Here is a 20,108-nt window from a genome sequence, read left to right as displayed (position 1 = left end):
CCCGCCCCCGCCCGCCCCCGGCAAGAGACGAGGATTTTCCTTCGCCCAAGAGGCCATCAAGTTTTAAGATTGCAAGGCACGACTTCTACTCTCTTCCTCCGCGGAAAAGTACAAACAGTTCCTCAGCCGAGGTCCCCCACCTCCCACGCGCTCCCCAGCTCTCCCTCCCCACCTAGAACCCCGACAGCCTCCCCAGCACCTGTGAATCATCCAGAAGCTGAACCACCGAACTATTTGCATACCGCCGCCCGCCCTCCCCAGCTCCTGACGCACAAGCGAAAACAGGATTATGTTGTATGGTTATTACTTCTAATCTCTCATCTGACCAGCAGAAGTAGGCATCCTTGCTCATACCCGGCCCTGAGCTTCGGAGGGTAGGGTGAGCCACTGCGAGTGCCGGGGTTTGCATAATGAGTGACCCTCCCGAATTCTGTCCAGTCCTAGTCACTTTCCCTCCGGATGTCTGGACTTGCATGCACAGTTCTCTGGAGGTGTTCTAAGAAACCCGAACAACACACAGGCCCTGACTGCAAATTCAACCGGAAACAGCGTCATCTATTACCCCCTGGGCAAACAACTCTCAACTCCAAGCTCTGAGCCTTGCAAACCCAAGCTGGTAGGGGTTAACTAGCTTCCCTGTCCTTTTCCCAGCTCAAGTGCTACCTCGCTGATAATTGCTCTGACGTACTTTAAAAGAAAGTGGGAGCCTTTCCCCAACTGACCATGATTAAATGAGAACTCCAAACCTGCAATGCTGCTTTGCTACAATAATCACTCATTAAAATAGCAACCCCTGTAACCGTAACCTGATCTCATTAGAAGCTGGTGACGGCTGGAGGCGGTAGGGGGCGGGGGGAGGAGATGCTTCTTCGGACCGACCTCTTTGGAGAAAATAAATCTTAACCGCAATCTTCCCCAACCACTCACATCACCAGCCCTCTACTCCTGCCTTCCTCTCTTCTCACTCTCTCAACCAAGACAAGTCAGCAGAGGAACGTTTTACATGTAAATATGTATGTATTTACATTATAATTGTGTATACATCCATATATTCACATATGCATACACACATACGCAAAGGTATATATAGGCCATCGGGAAAACAGTCAAAAGAGATATGTGTTTTCCCAAGACCGTGCTAAAATGGAGTCAAAAGAATCGGGCCATTTAGATGTTTATAAAAAATTGAAATAAAAAGGTTTACTGCAAAACGTTCGGGGAGCTGAGTCAAGCACTCTGCACCTCCCGGCTCCTCCCCTACCGCCCCCAGCCACCTTCCTCCCTCCGCCCTCCCCCAACACACTTCCTCCCCGCCCCTCGAGGAGCCGGCTATTAAAAGCTGCTGACGTCAAAGGAACGGCCATCTTTGATGAGGGCAGAGCTCACGTTGCATTGAAGACGAAACATCGGGGAGGTCAGGAGCTGTCTTTCCTTCCCTCCCTGCCCGGTGGCTCCTTCACTCTTGTGACCTGCAGGGATCGGCGGACAGCATCTTCTGGAGAAGCCAAGGTAAAGAGCCCCCTCTCCGGATCGTGGTCACGGCCCTGGATGGCCGCATAAACAGAAGGGACCGCAGCTGGCAGTCCAAGTGAGCCTGGACAAATACAAGTGTTGGTGCGCTTAGGGTGCGGTATTCCCTGTGTGCAAGTCTGCCTAGACTCTTGCCTGGGGCTACATAAAAGTATTTTCGAGGTTAGCTATTTGGAGAAGGAATGGATGGGGACACTGCAGATGGAGCGGTGGGAAGAAACAGCGAGGATGCGTGCAGAATAATAACTTACTCTTTTGAAACAGCCGTGGGACCCTCTTCCATCTTGCGATGCAGTTTGGGGATATGTTTAGGTTATTAGGGTTGTGGGTTTCTTTCCTTTTTTCTGTAAAACAAAAAGCAAAAGCAAAACATGATCTTGTCGTTCGTTCTGTTGTCCTTAGGGCACTGCTACCCAAGGGAGATAGAAAGCAGGGTGTAGGAGCTGAGGAGGCGAGAGGAGAAAGGGGGAGTTCCCGCCCTGGGCAAGCTGAGCTGCGGCGGCGACAGCAGCCTCCGTGCCCCGCAGACTTGATTTATGCCGCTTGCCCCATGTCAGCTACAAGCGGGCGGGTGGTGATGAGTGGGAGAGCTCCGCGGAGGGTTGGCCCGGTGGGCTCGCCTGGAGGATTGCGGTGGCCTGAGCTCAGCACCCTGGACAGGAGTGCCCAAAGCCCGCGTCGGCGCCCTGACCTTTCAGCACCGCGGACAGCGATCAGGCGGCAGCGCCGCAGTACCTGCTGCAGAGATGCTTGGCCAGGGCTGGAGGCCAAATTTTCTCTTGGAGATTCTGGTCTTATAGAAACTCTTAGCAGAGCTGGCATACGAGATTAAAAGGAAGATAGAAAAATAAATCCTGTCAGAAGGGATTTATTTACAGAAAATTGCTTGCCTGCTCTCCTCACCTCCCACGTAGCTTCAAGAAATAATAGACTACTTGTAGAAATCTTCTGTATCTCTCCCTGTGCCTTGTTCTAGACAGAAAATAAACACAGCTCTAAAAACGGTCATTTACCCTCAATATGACATGAAAATTGTTAAATTTTTGTTTTTAACGCAGGGTAAATATGTCTGTTGATGTTAGGTAGGCTGAGGTGGTCATATATGAAAATGCCAGTACGATCTGTTTATAGTTCCCTCCCTATATTTTTGATTTTAAAAATGTGGATCATCTGAACTAAGTAGAATCAATTTTAGGAATGAATCCCTCTTATTTCTTCATTTATCCTTAAAACTAGGTATGAACGTGCATACACAGCCAAAAGAAATTTTCATCTCTTTGTCCATGGTTTGGAGTTTGTATGTTTCCTATCAGTACTGATTATGGCATATTGATTGCTTTAGATTTTGACATTAAGTGTGGTCATCCTTGGGAAAACCCAACCATGTCCTTCAGGGTTATGCAGGTGAAAGAACCACGGTGCGAGGCTGAATCTGACCCCGAGATTCCCTGCAATTTCTATCACAGCACTGCAGGATTTTGCTGAGGTCATGATAACTATTTTTTTCTCTGAAATAAAGAGACTCTGCATGAGCAAAAATCATTATAAGGATAAATATCTATTTGATTTAGATTTTCATAATTATCATGAAAGTGTCAGGACTAAAATTATAAGCTTTCTGCAGTTAGTAAACAAGAGTGATAGCTTCATCTTTAAGGATATATAGATACAATCTATATATATATATATCCAATGCATTAAAGAAATACTGGTAAAACCCTTTTTAAGACCGTCTCCCAAAGGTTTTGAATTATGCTTATTTAGTCATAACTCCAATCATCTGTGTTAGAGATACTAAAATCCCTTGTTTATGTAAAAGGTTCACTTTATCCCCAACTGGTTATTTCTGGGTTACTTTTCCTTTTCATGAAAAGCCGTGTGCTTCCATGTATGTATATGCTGATTATATTACTGTGTGTAGATGTAAATTGCTTCAGTGGAAATTTATTCAAGATTACGGAGCTGCATGGGAGTTTATAATTCAGAAATCTTCAGATATAATAAACAACTACGTTTTATTGGTGGAAGGTGGAAGCAAAAATATGGACAAGAGTCTATTTAAATGCTCTAACATTATAGTGCACATCCAGACAGCCCTGCGTAGCTGCATCAAATGAAAAGCCTAATGCTTCCTGAATTGTGTGCTTGAACATTAATAATCACTGCTTGGTTTATTTGCTAGGGGCAGATGAGGAAAGGGGTACAGGACTGCGGTAAAGCTGCCAAAGGGTGCAGAGCTGGGAGAAGGAGGTAATGTGGACAATTGCACAGCTAAATATAGACCAGCTAGCTGAGAAAATAAAGGAAGATATAACTGGGACAAAGATTTAATGTTTATTTCATTGTCAATCTTCAGCAGGAAAATAATAAGTTTTTTTTCCCTCATTTTAAGTTTGAATTTTGAAAACCCAGGACAATGTGGTGAAAGAGGCAGGAGCAGAGGGGTGTGAGGACAAGCCAGGAGACAGTCACGCATGACCCTGTGATGGTACCTGCTTGTTTGTTTATTGTTTTCTACATTTAGGCATTCCCAACACAAAATAATTTACAATTTCTGTAGTCCCTTTATGGTAAAACCTCCCAGGAACTGACAATTTTACTTTTTAAAATATGCACAGCTTCAAGGCAGACTGCCCTTTAATTTGTTAGACGATGTTCCTGAACTCTGAATGTTAACCCTAGAGTCAAGGTTATCACTTAACAATTGATTGCTCCTCTGGTGACTCCTAGCAACCTTGTAGCAGATGGCCTTGAGGAGAGCATGTTGGCTTTGACCATTAGCAGAAATAAAAACAATTTAATCAAGAAATTGAAAGAGGAAACAAAAGAATATTGTGATTTTTTTAAAAATGATGCACTATCAATGCACATTGCTTCATATACTATGAGATTGCTTTACAGCTCTAGAAAGGTAGGAAGATTTATGGTTTTTTGGCCTCAGCACTGGATCCATTTCTGCAATGTCATCCCTTGCCAGCAGGCACCAACCAAATAGGAAGATATTGATCAATCAGGAAGCAGCAGATACATAAATGAACCCCATGTGGGGTATAAAATTTCATGGTTATATGGTTTTTGACCTCAGTAAGTTTAGCATCTAACCATCTTAATAGAAATAGAAAGTAATAAAACATCACATAATACCAGAATGAAAAAGCAGTAAAACATCAGAGAAAATTATGAGACTGTAAGTAATTCATTTCTCAGTAAATAAGACCAATCGTAAGGAATACAGTTTCAAAGGAAGGCAAAATGAAAGCGGACATAGGAATTGAGCTGGCTTTGAAAGGTTAAATAGAAATTAGAACGATCTGCTAAGTAAACAACTTCAAGTTATGTAAGCGAAGCTATCTTTGCTCAGGGAACCCTGAAAATGTCTGCCCATTTGAACGTAGCAGAAAACTTTTGCAGAAGAATTTTCTAGAATAGAATTAGAGCCTTCCATGGAAGGCTTAAAATGCCAAGTTTAGGATTAGATATTATACTCTAAAGTTGATTTCTGAGCAGAAACTGATATAAATAACAAAGCAACCAGGTCCTGGCTAACATCCAGGGACTGCTGTTGACAAAGTGGTTTAATCCATAGAAGTAAAGGGAAATGTTAGTTCATCAAGGGCAATTCATTTAAAAAAATTTAAACTGAATTTAAACTTCATTTATCATCACTGTTTAGGATATGTATACCTACGTGGACATGTAGCCCCTCGCCAGAAGGAAATTGTAGTTTCCATTTTTTCTAGAGCAAATTATTAGAGATGAGCTCATGCCAAGGAAATTAAAAGGTCAGGAACCAGGTGATCGGAGGTCCTAGAATGTATATTTGAATAATAAACACGGTATAGAAACCTCTCTCCCTTCCTCTGAGTTTTCCAAATTGGCAGACGCACTGAATGAGCGGCAGGGAGGGGAAAATTCTTTACAACATGTTTCACGCTGCGTGACAAATAGGACCAGTGTCCAAACCTAGGGTCCAGGGGAGCTGGGATGAGCTGTGGTGGAGGACAGAACAGGTTTCTTTTCCTGCTAAGCTGCTGATTCTTGTTGGCTCCCGATACCCCAGAGCTAGGTTGAAGTCTGAAATGCATGCATTCCCCTTTTTAACCTTGTAGTTACCACTCTCAAGATGGAAACTCAAAATTCCAAATAACCAACACGTCATCACTGCAGCGGAAGAAACGGCAGTTAAAGGTTTTGTTACTTTCCTTCTGACTATGAAGCGTGAGGAAATTTCCTTTTTTTGCTATTTACCAAAACATGGGTAGGAAAAAATGTGATGGGGTAATGTTTTGACCTCCAGGCTCACTGCCCAGGGGAAATTGGGGCGGCCGTGGCATTTAAGCTTTAGGAGGAAGTTGTCAAGCTGGGTCCAGAGAACCTTTCTCAGGTACGAGGAAAGGAAGAATGAATCACAGTGTCAAGGAAGCAGGTGAGTGGAGAAACTGGTTCAACGAAATTAGTCTTATGAAAGAAAAGAGGTTTCAGAATTGCTGTTGTTGGTATTGCTGTGTTTTCTAATTATCTTTAGTGAAATTGCTGCATTTCTAACTGTGAACAAGTTCAAGTGGATTCTCATTTTAAATGAAGTATGCAAACTACAGTCAGATGTGTCAGATGTAACACTAAATAGCATTTATTAAGTCGTGAATTTGATTTGAAAGGACAGAGGTACGAAGGCAGTGACTAATCCAAAGAACTTTGGGGGATGGGGTGGCCTGAGTCACCTCTGCTGCTAATTCGTCAAGTGCTGGTAACAACTTTGTAGCCAAGTTACTCATATCATTTTGATTTTGTAGGTGAGGGAGTTGAGGTAGAGCCAAGACAAACCAAATGATGTTTCAGAGAGCAGAACCAGAAATAAATATAGTAGCTTGACTGCAGAGACCAGGCTGTAAGCTCAGTGAACTGTGTTATTTCTTATATCGTCTATTTTCCTACTGGTCAAGTGAATCACAGTGAATATGCATTAATAGATAGATAGTAGATAGATAGATAGATAGATAGATAGATAGATAGATAGATAGAGAAATTGATTGATTATTTGATTGATATATTGATTGACTGATTGATTGTGTGCTAGGGACTAAACCCAGAGAATTGAGCATGCTGCACAAGCACCCAATCCCTATACTACACTGCAGACCTCTGCAGATAATTTTTTTCTCCATCTTTTCCTCATCATTTGGGTAGCAAGGCATTCCTGTGGGTATGCTGGTTGGGAGCCAGGAGCCCCACTGCTATGCTGAAACAAGTGTTTATAATTTCCTGTTTCAGAATCAGTCTTTTAAAAACTCTCCCGAGCACTATAAAATTTCATCTCCTCACCCCCAGGCTGTGTTGGTCAGTATAGCTGCCATTCCAATGCAGCTGAAATCTCCCAGAAGCATGTGTGGGTTTCAGAAGAAAGACTTTCAGCTCCCAGCAATGCTTTGGTCACCAACCTGCTTGCTCAGATCATATGATTCATGTATCCCCGGTATCATATCCCTTTTTTTGTTCCCTGTTATTCCCCCACCGAAAAATTATTTTATATCATCTTTCTAGTCAGTCAAGGAATCCTGACTTTTGCCTCACAGATCTGTTCTACATCGTCGCTGCTTTGAGTGTCGGCCCTTGTTCTTAGATTTGTAATCATCTGGTACATACTATATCCTACAGTCTTCCCAGGCATTTTAAATTCCTTTTTAAAATAAATTACTTTAAATTTTTTTATTTCAAGATTCCATTTTGTTCAACTCCTGTGTCTTACTTAAGGCTGTTAATTTCTAACTTTCACTTTGACGAGAGAAGGGATACCTGTGCAGAATCTCTGAGCTGCTAAGTATTTTTAAAATAATATTTCTGTATTAACTGAATCATATAATACATATGACCAGTACAAAAATTGATCACACAGGACTGAGGGTATAGTTCAGAAGTTAAGCACTTGCTTGACATTTGTGAGGTCCTGGGTTCTAGCCCCATCACACAGAAATTCACATATCTCAGCAAAGACTGCTTCATCAACTGCAGTGTTGCTCCCTCCAGGTAAAGTGTTACAAGGCAAGAAGAGATCAAACAGATTGCTTGCTTTTTTGTTTATTGCTGACTCACAAATATTAGCCTTATCAGCAATTAACCTGCTATTATAAACAAATCTGCATCCCAGAAGAGACAGCGCAGGGGAATACCGCTTAACTATTAGTGTCTCTCCTTTTCATTCAGTCTAGAGAAAGGGAATTTCGATGCCTCCTTGGGGTTGATGCTAAATGACTGCTCAACTAAATTTACGGCTTGCTGTTTGATCAACAAGAAAGGTATATTTGACCCTTTTGCCGTTGTTCTTTCGTCCTGGTGATCCCAGGGTAGAGGGATCTGTGTATCTGCTGACCCACTTCATGTCTTCCAAGGTGGTCGGTCCATTTTTGTACTTGAAGGGTAAGAAGATTTTCTTCCAAAGCAACACGGTCCACACTGACCAGCTGGCCTCAGCTTCCCTTTCACTTCTTTTACTCATATGTCACTAGTTCTAGATTTTTGAACTTGGAAGACGAGGTCCCATGGTCTGCATACTTGAGTCCGCGGTTTTTGCCTTATATTGGGCAGCTCTGGAGGAAATGAAAGTCTCTCTGATGCCTCCCTGAGGCCAGAGTTCAGTACTGCACCCCTGCCTCCTTTCTGCTTTAGAGAATGCTCTCAGATGAGCTCTGTCTGCAGTTCGACGAACATGGCTGAATTCCCTTGCTATGGAGAGTGTGGGGCTAAGCCGTTCATCTTCTTTATTTATATTTCTCTGTTGCATAGCCTCAGAGAATATGACTGGGAGATACAAAAGAGTGAATTTCTTAAAATCCCGTGCAGTTATTAGAGGTTGCTCTGATGGCTAGCCATAGATAAATCACACTGTCACTTTTTTTTATTGATAGATGGAAAGCAGACAGAGATAATACCAGAAAGCCTGCTGGGAGGAACACCATTAGACTGGGTTCATATGAGGTAGTCCAATCGAACTTTTTTTTTTATCTTAATGAGAAAGTCTATTATAACTTCTTCGTGAGAAAATTTTTACTAGAAATCAAAATCATATTCCTGGTTCATGTTTGAGAAATTCCTGAACATGATAGGCATTTCTAACTTGACTGTCCATGCGTTCCCCAAACATCATCAGCGGTTACTATGGCACTTTTGTTCATTTACTCGGCAATATTTTCTGAACAAGCTGCTGTTTATCCAGAAAACTCTGTTCTGGCTCTGTAGCTACAGCAGTAAGTAAGTATGTTTCTGCTCTCAGTTTGACATGCTGAGGATACCCTATTCAGACAGTAGTATTTTAAGAGATGTGTTTCAAATAGGAGCTTTTTAAAACACAACTTAGAAAAGAACACGGGAGGCTATAAAGATGGCTCAGCTAATAAAGTGCTTGCATTGCAAGCATAAGGACCTAAATTCAATCTCCGGAACCCACACGAGAAACATGAAATGATGTTGACACATGCTTGCAATTCCCGTGCTTGGACGACAGAGAGAGGAGGGCTAGGCCTCACTGGCCACTCCAGGCCAATGAGAGACCCTGGCCCAAAGGAAGCAGATGGCATTCCTGAATTCCTGGCATTCCTACGCTTGTCCTCTGGCCTCCAGACATATAAGCACCCAAACGCATGAGCACCGATGCGTGCCCAGGCACACGCGCATACACATACACACACACAATCACACACACACGCACATTCACATACACATAAAAAAATCAGCATATGAAATTAATCTGATAGTAGGTTTCTTGTACCCACCTACAGCAAGATTACTATATCATGAATGAATATATTAAGAAACATCCTTGGTCACCTAGACTAAACAAATAAGTAAGATATGACTGTGCAAATTTGTCTTCATTCACATGGCAACCACTAGGTGATATATATCCCTTAAATATAGTTTTGTATTTCAGCATCTGTCTTCATAGGGTTATCTCCCTGTCTAAACCACTTCTTACCATGGAGAAAGAACGAGGCATCAAAAAACATGACACCTCCTAGGCCAGAAAACTTATTCTCCAATCTGAAATTCATGGGATGATGCAAAATCAAGGTGGCCAGGAGAGAAAATGCAATATTTTTGTACCTTGGTCTCCTATAAGCTCTCCACTATGGGCCATCGCTCAGGGATTCAGAATGGTTAACTCCCCAGTCCCTACTTTTAGAATTTGACTTCTGTTTATCATTTAACAGTGGTCCCACCTCCTTTGAAGGTTTATGGCATGGCTTTATAATTATGCATTTCTCTTCCTTAGAAGAAATGGAAGCCCTAGAGATCAGAGACTAATGCTCTTGATTCCTTAGTGCCCTGCATGCACCAGGTATACAGGAATGAGTGAGTGACTGGGGATATTCCCATTTTTTTCAGAGAAGTAAATTCTATCCATTTAAGGAGTTCTGCCTTTAATTGACCAAACATTTCAATCAGAAAAAGTGCAATAATTGTTCTGTAACCCTGTAGGTAGATTCACCCTAAATGTTGAAATAAAATTGTGTATGAAAGTGGTGCCTTGGCTCACCCCCACTGGCTACCAAACTACAGCAAACAATTCATATTCTGCTATGCTATTTCATCATCTATGAGCCAAGGGTTAAAACGATAATGGAGAACAGAGAATTCTCAAGAAAAGTAATACTAAAAGCAGAATTATATTGAGATTTTAAGCCATTAGCTAAGAGTGATTTAAGTCACTTTCCTATAATGAAATCATTTAGCACACAAAATGCATACATTTAAAACTCTCTATCATTTATTAGTATCAAATGGTATTTTTAATCATTGCCTATACATACACTGAGTCATTAATTTGTGCCTCTGGCCAGCCCTTGTCTTCAGAACCACACACCGCTTTATTAGGATGGGCATGCGATGTACGTGCTGTCCATATTGACTTGGCTCTCCGTTAAATGTCCTCTAACTTCCAGCCGTCAGCATCTTCTTTCCTAAAAGAGAAAAATCTAGACTTTAGCATGCTGTAGCATATCAGCCTAATTTATTGTAGGAAACCCAATGTATGTGCCCAACTGAACGGCTTTTCCTCCATACTTTCTTATGAATTAAAAACTCATAGACAGTAGCTCTGTACTCTATTTTCTTCAGAATATATAAACAATGACACTCAATGATCACAAAGACATAAACAAATAATTGACTAAATGCCTGATAGATGCTATACTCAACCTTTGGCTTAGGTTAATTCGCGTAATCTCTCTGGAAACATCTGGAGTTCTTGTCTTTCTGAATGTAAAGTCCACATTTTACATTTTCCTCTCTCCCCATGAGTTTTTCACATTTACACATAATCCATTGAGACTCTTCTCAACCTTCCTAATGCTGTGACTCTTTAATAGAGACCTTTATGTTGTGGCGACCCCCAACAAGCTGGGCAGTGGTGGCACAAGCTTTTAATCCTAGTGCTCAGGAGGCAGAGGCAGGCAGATCTTTGTGAGTCTGAGGCCAGGCTGGTCTATAAGAGCTAGTTCCAGAGGCTACAGACCAGCTGGACCACTGGAGCTCTATGACTTTGAACAATTCACCTGAACTGAACTGAACTGAGCCTTGGTGTTCACACATGTTAAAAGAAAGCGAGGGCTACTACGAATGCCAAGTGGCCCCAAGGATCTCCTGCTGTAAGTTCAGTTACCTCTAGCATGCTGAAAGAGAAAAGCAGATCCCTGGGTTCCATTAGCCAATGAAGCCACAGTATAGTTCCAGAGTTCTTGATTGCAGGTTATTTGAAGAGGATGTGCCTCTTTTTCTCTTTATTGTGTTGTCTGTTTAGAGAACTAGCAGGTCACGATATCATACTGCTTTTTAGCATTAGCAGCATGCATGATTTATTGACAAGATATATCAGGAGTATTTGATTTTTTATTTAGGGGAAGGTTTTCAAATGCCTTTGATAGCATTTCTGCTTTGGGAAGGGCCTCATGATTCTTGGAATGATATTTAGATACCAAAGTGGCTCAGTTTTCACTTAACTAAACACTCTCCCCCTCTGGACTTATGCATTTTAAGGTCCCTTGAGGAGGAAAAAAATAAAATACAAAACAATTGTTTTGCTGTGTAAAAGAAATGTACTGGAAGCTGCCCAGTGAACAGTTACCAAACTGCATCTGTTGATAGTGTTCTGCCTCAGCTTTTTCCTGAGGGGTATGGGATAGGATTAGGTTTCTGATCAGATATTTGTGCATGTGTGCATGTTTGTATGTGCATAGAATATACAAGCAAACTGAAGAACAATGGCAATGGGTTCTTGATCCTATTGCACGTAATGGCTTTGTGGGAGCCCAGGTAGTTTGGATGCTCACCTTAATAGACCTGGATGGAGGTGGGTGGTCCTTGGACCTCCCACAGGGCAGAGAAACCTGATTGCTCTTTGGGCTGAGGAGGAAGGAAGACTTGATTGGGGGAGGGGGAGGGAATGGGAGGTGGTGGCGGGGAAGAGGCAGAAATCTTTAATAATTAAATAAATTAATTAATAAAAAAAAGAATATACAAGCAAAAAGATGTAAATACAGGGTCTCTCTTTAGCTTAACTTGGTACTTGATTCTTACATGTATTCAAAACATTTAGCTTCATCTATAAGATAATAAACATAAACTGGACATAGGCAAGTCTTATAAACAGCACACTGTCCCAAGGTTGCCTGCACATCAAGATCCCTGTCATACATGGAGGCAGTTTCCCAAGATATTGTATACAGCAATGACCTCAGTCTGCTTTGGGGGAAAGTTCTGCAGATCTAAGCCTATAAGGCAAATGATCCTGCATAGAAAAAGTTTTGAAGCCCCCATTCTGTCCACATTAGTATCTACTGGGTGATAGTTGTCATAGTCCTATCTGTTGTAGTTAGTTTTATATTTAATCTCTATATCAACATACTGAGTGGTAGATTTGATTTTCCACACTTACATAGGAGAGTGTTTGGTCAAGATATTTTAAGAATCCTAAGGTGTTAATTGCCACTCTCCTCTGCATGAAGGGCCTTATACCAAGATAAGAGGTAGTGACTAAAACACCTGGCATTTTGTTCAAGCTAGATTTGTGGGGAGAGAGTGGTTATAGCCAAAGTCAGGTTACCAGACTTCATCCTCCTTTCCAGTATTAGAACCTGTGAGAACAGAAGACTGCAGAAATATGTATAGTCAGACGGAGAGGCTAAGACCTCTTCGGTCTGACCCTTCAGAGGAGCAGAACCTGCCTTCATGAGCTTACAATCTTGAGACAGAAAACTCAACTTGGCTCGGGACGTGCATGCCGATCTTAGAGATGAAATCTAGTAGGAGACTGTGTTATGATGTCCTCTGCCTGTTTCCTACCTCACAGAGCACTATATTGGTGGTGGAAGGGGCAAATAAAGGGTGTAGGGACTGTTGAAGGCCATTTTCTCAATATCAGTCATGTGAAAAAGTGGAGATTCCTATTTTGTGAGACAAGATGAGAACTGATGAGCCCTTATTAGGAATAAAACCATTTCCTCCAGTTTCTACTTCTGACTTAGTACTAAAGATGCTGTGGTCAGGCAGAATGAATTTAAAGGATAAGTCAGATAGGTATCTGGCTACAGGATGAGGACAAGGGTCAAAGGTGTGTGTTGGGGAGGGGAGGGGGACAATGGACGATTGTTTCTTGTAACAATGGCTCTATCTAGTATTCCAGAATCCTTCTCTTGAAGTTGGCCAAAATTTAGTATCTCAGGAGTCCTGTTTCTCCACCTACAGTCTTACTTGCAGCCTTTGTAGGATACAAGAAAGCCAAGATGCCCCATGTACGACAGCTAAAGCAATGCCTGCCTGTCCCTGTCCCTGTTGCTTCCACAAGAAATGGCCTGCTCCCACTTGGGATCTACAAGGTTTTGTTTTCTACCCTGGGCCAGAACATCAATGGCCTTTATAGAAGGAATCTTCATACCTCATATTTCTCTTCTTCTCCTTCTTCTTTTTTTTTTTCCTTCTCTTGTTTAGACTCATAGACTTGAAGATGTGGCATAGACCTATAAAACTGTATTTTTTTTTTTTTTTTTGGATTTTTGAGACAGGGTTTCTCCGTAGCTTTTTGTTCCTGTCCTGGAACTAGCTCTTGTAGACCACGCTGGCCTCGAACTCACAGAGATCCTCCTGCCTTTGCCTCTCAAGTATTTTTAGAAGGAAGAAATCCCATGGCCCAGACATAACTCCTTACCATGGTGGCTAGCAAGTGCTGAAGCCAGTGCTGCTACTGACTAAACCTCAGTGCCTCTTTTCTCCTGGCAACTCTACCCCATCTCTTCCAGATTTTCAGTCTTGACTTTGTTCTTTCTTCTGATGAGAATCTCCCTACCTGTTCTTACTTCAGATGTCTTTGGTCTCAGAGAATCAACAACCTCAGAACTGGATAGAATATCTGCTATGGTTTGAACTATCAAACAAAGATTCATGAATAGTTGTTTTTTTTTAACTAAATGGCCATTTGAGTGTTGCTTATGTTTTTCTAAAAAACAGCTGTGAATTGTCTTTGACAAAAAAGATTTATTGTTTAAATTTTTTAAGTTAATGTTGAACAGTCAAATCACAGGGGAAAAAAAGAGAAGGTAATTCAAAGAGCCAAATGAGCATTTAAACTCTCCCCAAATAAATAATCTCTTCTCTCACCTCCTTCTATGTCCTCTCTTCTTTTTCTCTAACTCTCCCCATCTGTCTCTACTACTTTCTGTACATTTAATACAATTTCTGTACATTAATACATAATGCAAGCACGGCATGATTAAGTACTCCCTGTGGACCTACCATGGACAGGGGATTACCATTGTTGCTTGGACTCTATGTTCCAGATTCTCTTGGGATTCCTGTGATTGACCCAACTTGGACCAGGTGTCCAGTAAAATGGGAAAGTAAGTAGTGTCATGGAAATGTATTACAAGCTAGAGCTACACAGATTAATTGAGGGATGGAGCCAGTTTCAAGTCAAACTCTATGGAGTTGGTGGGTGAGGTTGCTCAAACCTGTATCCCCAGTACCCAGAAGAACACTATTTCAGTGATAAATAATAAAATCTCATATTGTGTAAAGCACAGACCCATATATGCCACCCCCCAAAAAAATATTAGGTTGGGTATAACATCTTCTGAGTTAGAGGGAAAAAAATGTATTAGGAAACTTAACAAAATCAGAAACAAGCACCTTTAACATCCTCTTGAATTCATACTTTTATGGTCCTACAGTACAATCCTTCCTTATAAAATTTATCGAATAATTGTTATTCCTTCGATGTGTTTCAGGCACAGTTCCAATCAATAGGAATAAACAGAGAACACAGCACTATGATAAAAGCTACTTTCCAGTAGAGAACAATTGGCACTGTTGTGAACAAAATAATACAGGACAGGGGATAGTCTAATAGCACCACAAGGTATAATGGTGGTTTAGGAAGAATAAAAACACGATTCTCTGAGAGGTGACACTTAGCACTTAAGCAAAGACAAAATTATCCCAGGGCTCAGTGATGAAGCAGTCCCTTTGGCATCTGGTGCCATCACTGACCACCAACCAGCAAAACCAAATTAGAATGTGATCTCAACAATATAGGTTCATTTTCCCATTGTCATCTCATCTTTCTCTGAGATTCCAAGGCCAATGATACCTATTGTTACAGGCACAGAAAGAAAATAATTATAAAATCTATATGTCCCATAGTGGCATTGGACAGAGATAATCTGAGCCTTGGTCCCATTCTTTCTTCCTCAGGTTTATTTTGTTTCTTACCATGACTATACTATGGAGCCAGAAATACTGACAGATGAGTTGGGACAAGTATGGCCTGTGTAAGCTGAAGTACTCTGATTAATACAAAACCTAAAAGTTTTGCACTAAAAATTGAATTAGGTGGCAAGTTTCCTGTTAAGCCTAAGCTTCACACATAGAATTCTTCCTATATTTATTAATATATGGGCATCAGAAAGACATACATGGTACAGTGGGAAAAGATGCTACTATTGTGCTCCAATCAGCCATAATATTTAGCTATGTCAAAATTTCATTAGACACAAAATGGGAGGGAAAGAGATAACTTCTGTCTCTGCATCCACTAATTATAACTTGTTTCTCAGTCACCTAAGGGGACCAAGGTAAAGTTGAGTCATCTCTGGCCCAATGGGAAGGTAAACATTAAGAATTAGCATTTAATTGGATGATGGAATACAGGAATGCACACCGATCAGAAAAGAGAAGAAAAACTGAGTCTAAATGTGCACTTTGAGTACCACATGGTACCATTGCATTGACAAGCTGAGCTTTAAGTTCATGGCCTCATTTTATTTGCTCTAATCTCTTTTTGCTCTGATACTCTAGGAGTCTAGTCTTCTTCTTTCCTTCCTTTCTTCTTTCCTTCCTTTCTTCCTTTCTTCCTTTCTTCCTTCCTTCCTTCCTTCCTTTTTAAACTTAACATTAGTCTCATTCTTTTTTTAAATCAACAATTGTTTCAACTTTTTTATGTATTATTAAAGTGGAAATTAGCTCTCCACCTCAAGACTTGAGATTCACATGAGGTAGACCTTTCATGCTCCCAATTGGTATCCTCCCAACCGACTAAAAACTCTGACCCATAAATCAGAGCTGGCCTCTTGGTGAAATGGATAAGGCCCCATTTTTATTGTTGCTGACAAATTTCTTTTGGATTTGACTGGCTGCTGATGCAAATAAACTACATCCTCTATAAGCAGACTTGTAGTTTATCAGTTCACTTGCCAAACAATTGTACTAGATCAACATGTATCCATTTAATGATAGTTGCTTCTTTTTCCTAACATGTTTTCCTACTGTGATCTAATTTTTTAACTTCATGTAAGCTCTGTAAAGAAAGATGATAGAGACCATAACTACTTTGTGAGTTTAAAAATTGGTGCATAAGAAATTTGACTGCTGGGCTGGAGAGATGGCTCAGAGGTTAAGAGCACTGACTGCTCTTCCAGAGGTCCTGCGTTCAATTCCCAGCAACCACATGGTGGCCCACAGCCATCTGTAAAATGAGATCTGGTGCCCTCTTCCGGCAAGCATACAGACAGACAGAACACTGTATACATAATAAATACATTTAAAAAAAAAGAAATTTGACTGTCCTGAAAAAGATTACCTATGTAATCAACACCAGAGCTTATTTGTGAATGCAGGTTGACCAGATGTCCTATTCCTCTATCTTATTCATATTCTGTAAGTAGAAATAATTGATTCATCAGTTTTATAAATATACACATTTATTTTATTTGGCCAATAATATATTTTCAAATTCTTGAATATGAGTATCAGGAAGTAGTTTATTTCCTTTCTAATGAACACTTTTCATCTTCTAGTCTTGTCTAGTATGTAGTCTTAGTATCTTCTCAGTCCTGTAGATGTGAACTTGCTTCCATTCCTAACCAAAATTATGAAATTCCTTGTGCTTCCATGGTGTTCCCAAATCAGGAATGATTAGGATTTTTGGATTTCCTTTTTCTTGTGAATTTTTTATAAATTATATCATTACCTTAAGAAACAAGGTTGAGCAAGTAACCTGCACTAAATAGACCAACACATTTTTATCTGAAAAAAAGGACTTATCTTTTTGTTCTTTTTCACTGGTAGTGTGGTGAAGTCTTATGAGTCCCTTTTCAGAGTTACATGTTTTAATAAAGCAAAGCACATAAGGTTGCTGTCTTAGGGTTTTTATTGCTGTGAAGAGACACTATAATCATGGCAACTCATAAATGAAAACATTTCATTGGAGTAGCTTGACTACAGTGTTCATTATCATTGTGGTGGGGAGCATGGCAGCATGCAGACAGATGTGGTGCTGGAGAAGTACCTGAGAGTCCTATATCTTGCAGGCACCAGGAAGTCGAATGAGACACTGGGAAGTATCCTGATCATAGGAAACATCAAAGCCCTCTCCCACAGTGACACACTTCCTCCAACAATGTCATACCCACTCCAACAAGGCCACACCTCCTAATAGTGCCACTTTTTATGAGATCATGGGGACCAATTATATTAAAAGGATCACAATTACATACAAAATCAATTATATTGAAATATAACTATCAAAATACTCTTCAAGACAAATGTGTGATAGTGATACATAATTTCTTTAAAATTATAACACTAAATAGTGGTAAGTCTAATAACTACAATGAGTTTAAAGCACTAATGAGTGTGTAAGACAGTTAAAGATTCTGTACCCACTATAAAGTGATATAAAGTCATCTGAGGTGCCTGTTGACAAGTCAGACCAAGCCCTCTATATGGCAGGGTAGGAAGAAACCATCTGTGCAGAAGAAGGAGAAGACCCACATATTACCCAGTTGTTAGTGATAACTTGGAGACCCAGAACAAATACTTTATTGTGGAACAAACCATTCTAATACATGGTGACTAGAATAAGTGACCATCTCTTATCGAGCATGTCCATTTAAGTATATGGTTTTTCAGGGAACTGCTTGAGTGGCTAAAGCATGTGTTCACTTCCATGTGTGTGGTTGTTGCTGGCTCTTCACTAGGGCATTGTTGATGCCAAAACCATTTGTCTCCTGTGCAAAAGGCTAGCCCTAAGTTGTATATGGACATAGTGGGTGTTTCAGAGTTCTTCAAAACAATTAGAGACAGTGGGTACGGAGTAGGGAGGTATCACCAACGTACAAAAAAATTCCACTGTTTGTTTAGGCTACTGTATTGAATCAAAGAAGTCACATAGCTAAGCACAGAGCCCTGTGGAAGGAGGAATTATGGGTACCGGAAAGAGAATGATCATAGTCAATTTTCATATAACACATGCATATGTATATATGTATATAAATATTGCTGTGCACCAATCTTGAAAGCATGAGTCAGAGAGATTTTTGTATTGGCCAGAGTCTAGGCATGGAGCATTCCTGTCCATCCTGAGACCATACACCTGCTACTCAGTTACATAAACCAGAAAATTTAGCTAAAGATCATTCCTGCTGCCACCACAGGCTTCCCAATGCCTTTCCAGTCAAAATTGGAGCCCTACATGAAAGAACTGGATGCCTTCGTCCCAAAGGGCATCTGTAGCATGAACCTTGTCTTTCCAAGGAAGCTGAACCATCACAGACCTAAATACTATGTAAATTCTGGAGAAAAAAAAAGAGGAAGATGATTTTTTTCCCTCAGAACATTGAACATTAAGGATAAGTATGACTCTCTGGTTTTGAACTAGAAAAATAAATGCAAATGCTTTATTGTTTTGTGATATTTTTCTATTTGATGAAATTTTTCTTAGACCAATCTTAGTAAAGGCAATTGTAGTTGAAGCTTTTTCTCTGTCTCTCCAGACATGTTTCACGTTCAATCAAGAAAACCCTGGTTTCTCCTTTAATTATCAGAACCACTTACAATGCTAGAAACAATTCTTAGCCAGCCCTCTTCCTAGGCAGCACCAGCAAAGGGAACCCAAGGGAGGAGGCACCAGAAAATAACCCTGAAGGCTTTGCCATTATGCTGCCGCATCATGGAAAACAAGCCAGGCAACTGACTGGAAGCCCTTAGAGCCCTCTCCTTTGTCAGTCTATAGAGTACCAAGGAGCAGCTGGTTCACAGGCCGTCCAACCAGACATATTCCAAGAGTGCTCTGATTTCAGGCTGCATGATTTTTAGATTCAGTTCTGACATCAGACGGTAGACCCCTGAAGATCAACCCCTGGGTAGATGGCCTGACTACTTTTTCAGGTCCTGTGCCAGTCCAAAGTCAAAACATAAAGTCTTCTCAATTATTTAGTTAGACTGCTGTTTTACCCTGGGTCCATCCAGAAGCAGAGCCTGCTTGAAGACTGTGAATAGCTGCAATTAATCAGGACAGTGGTCTTAGGAAGTGCTGGCAGGTGAGGAAGGGATTTAGACTAGACTTTGAAGGAAGTCATGGAGAGGTCATTAATGAGCAGGGTGACCCTTGCTGAGGCCCATTCTAGCTGAAGCCCCCTCTGGGGAGAGTATATAAAATGTGCAAATCCCTTACCTGAAGAGCAGGAAAGCGAGAGCCCTATGCAGCAACCATGGCTACTGGCTGCTCCCTGGGGCATTTGGGCCCCTAGTGCATGTCATGTATTCAGCATCTATGCACTGATTGCGGGGAGGTTAAATAAGTTGCCGTATGTCCCTAACCTTTAAAATGACAAGGCTGAGATTCCTGGTAAGAACTGCCTCTAAGACCCAGCTCCAGCCACTGTAAGCGCCCCCCCCCCCCTTCCCCATTCCAGCATCCCAGTTAGATGGGGATTCTAGTCTCCTGCTGATTTGAGCCACAGCTCAACCTTGCTTGCCCCGGTCACCACCACCATATGTCCTGACTCTTTCCTTCCCTTTCCCTTTTTTATCACTCTTATTCCTTTCTCTCTTGTTGAGTTGACACCAGGAATTAACTCCTGTCTCTTGGGTATGCCAAGCTTTCTCCAGCACTGACTTATCCTTCTCCTTCTCCAGACTCTCTTACCTGAGGCACTGTGTCCACTAGCTTTAAGCTGACAACACTGAATTTCTGAGTTCTTAGACACTCTCAAACACCCGCTTCTCCCACTCACATCTGTGTTCCCTCTGCTTTT

At 41.2% G+C, this 20,108-nt stretch overlaps 1 protein-coding gene across 2 annotated transcripts in view; it reads left to right on the top strand.

Annotated features, from left to right (window-relative positions):
* Positions 1 to 1,351: 1,351 nt before the first annotated feature.
* Snap25 (synaptosome associated protein 25) overlaps positions 1,352 to 20,108 on the top strand; it is a 76,987-nt gene continuing 58,230 nt past the window's right edge. For both annotated transcript variants that reach the window (XM_057781657.1, XM_057781658.1), the window contains exon 1: positions 1,352 to 1,509. The gene's annotated coding sequence lies outside the window, so the exon portion shown is untranslated. The remainder of the gene's footprint in view (positions 1,510 to 20,108) is intronic.

This window comes from Chionomys nivalis, chromosome 9 (assembly GCF_950005125.1).
Source record: "Chionomys nivalis chromosome 9, mChiNiv1.1, whole genome shotgun sequence".
Lineage (NCBI taxonomy): Eukaryota > Metazoa > Chordata > Mammalia > Rodentia > Cricetidae > Chionomys > Chionomys nivalis.
Note: the sequence above shows the minus strand (reverse complement) of the source record. Positions and strands in the feature narration are given on the sequence as shown.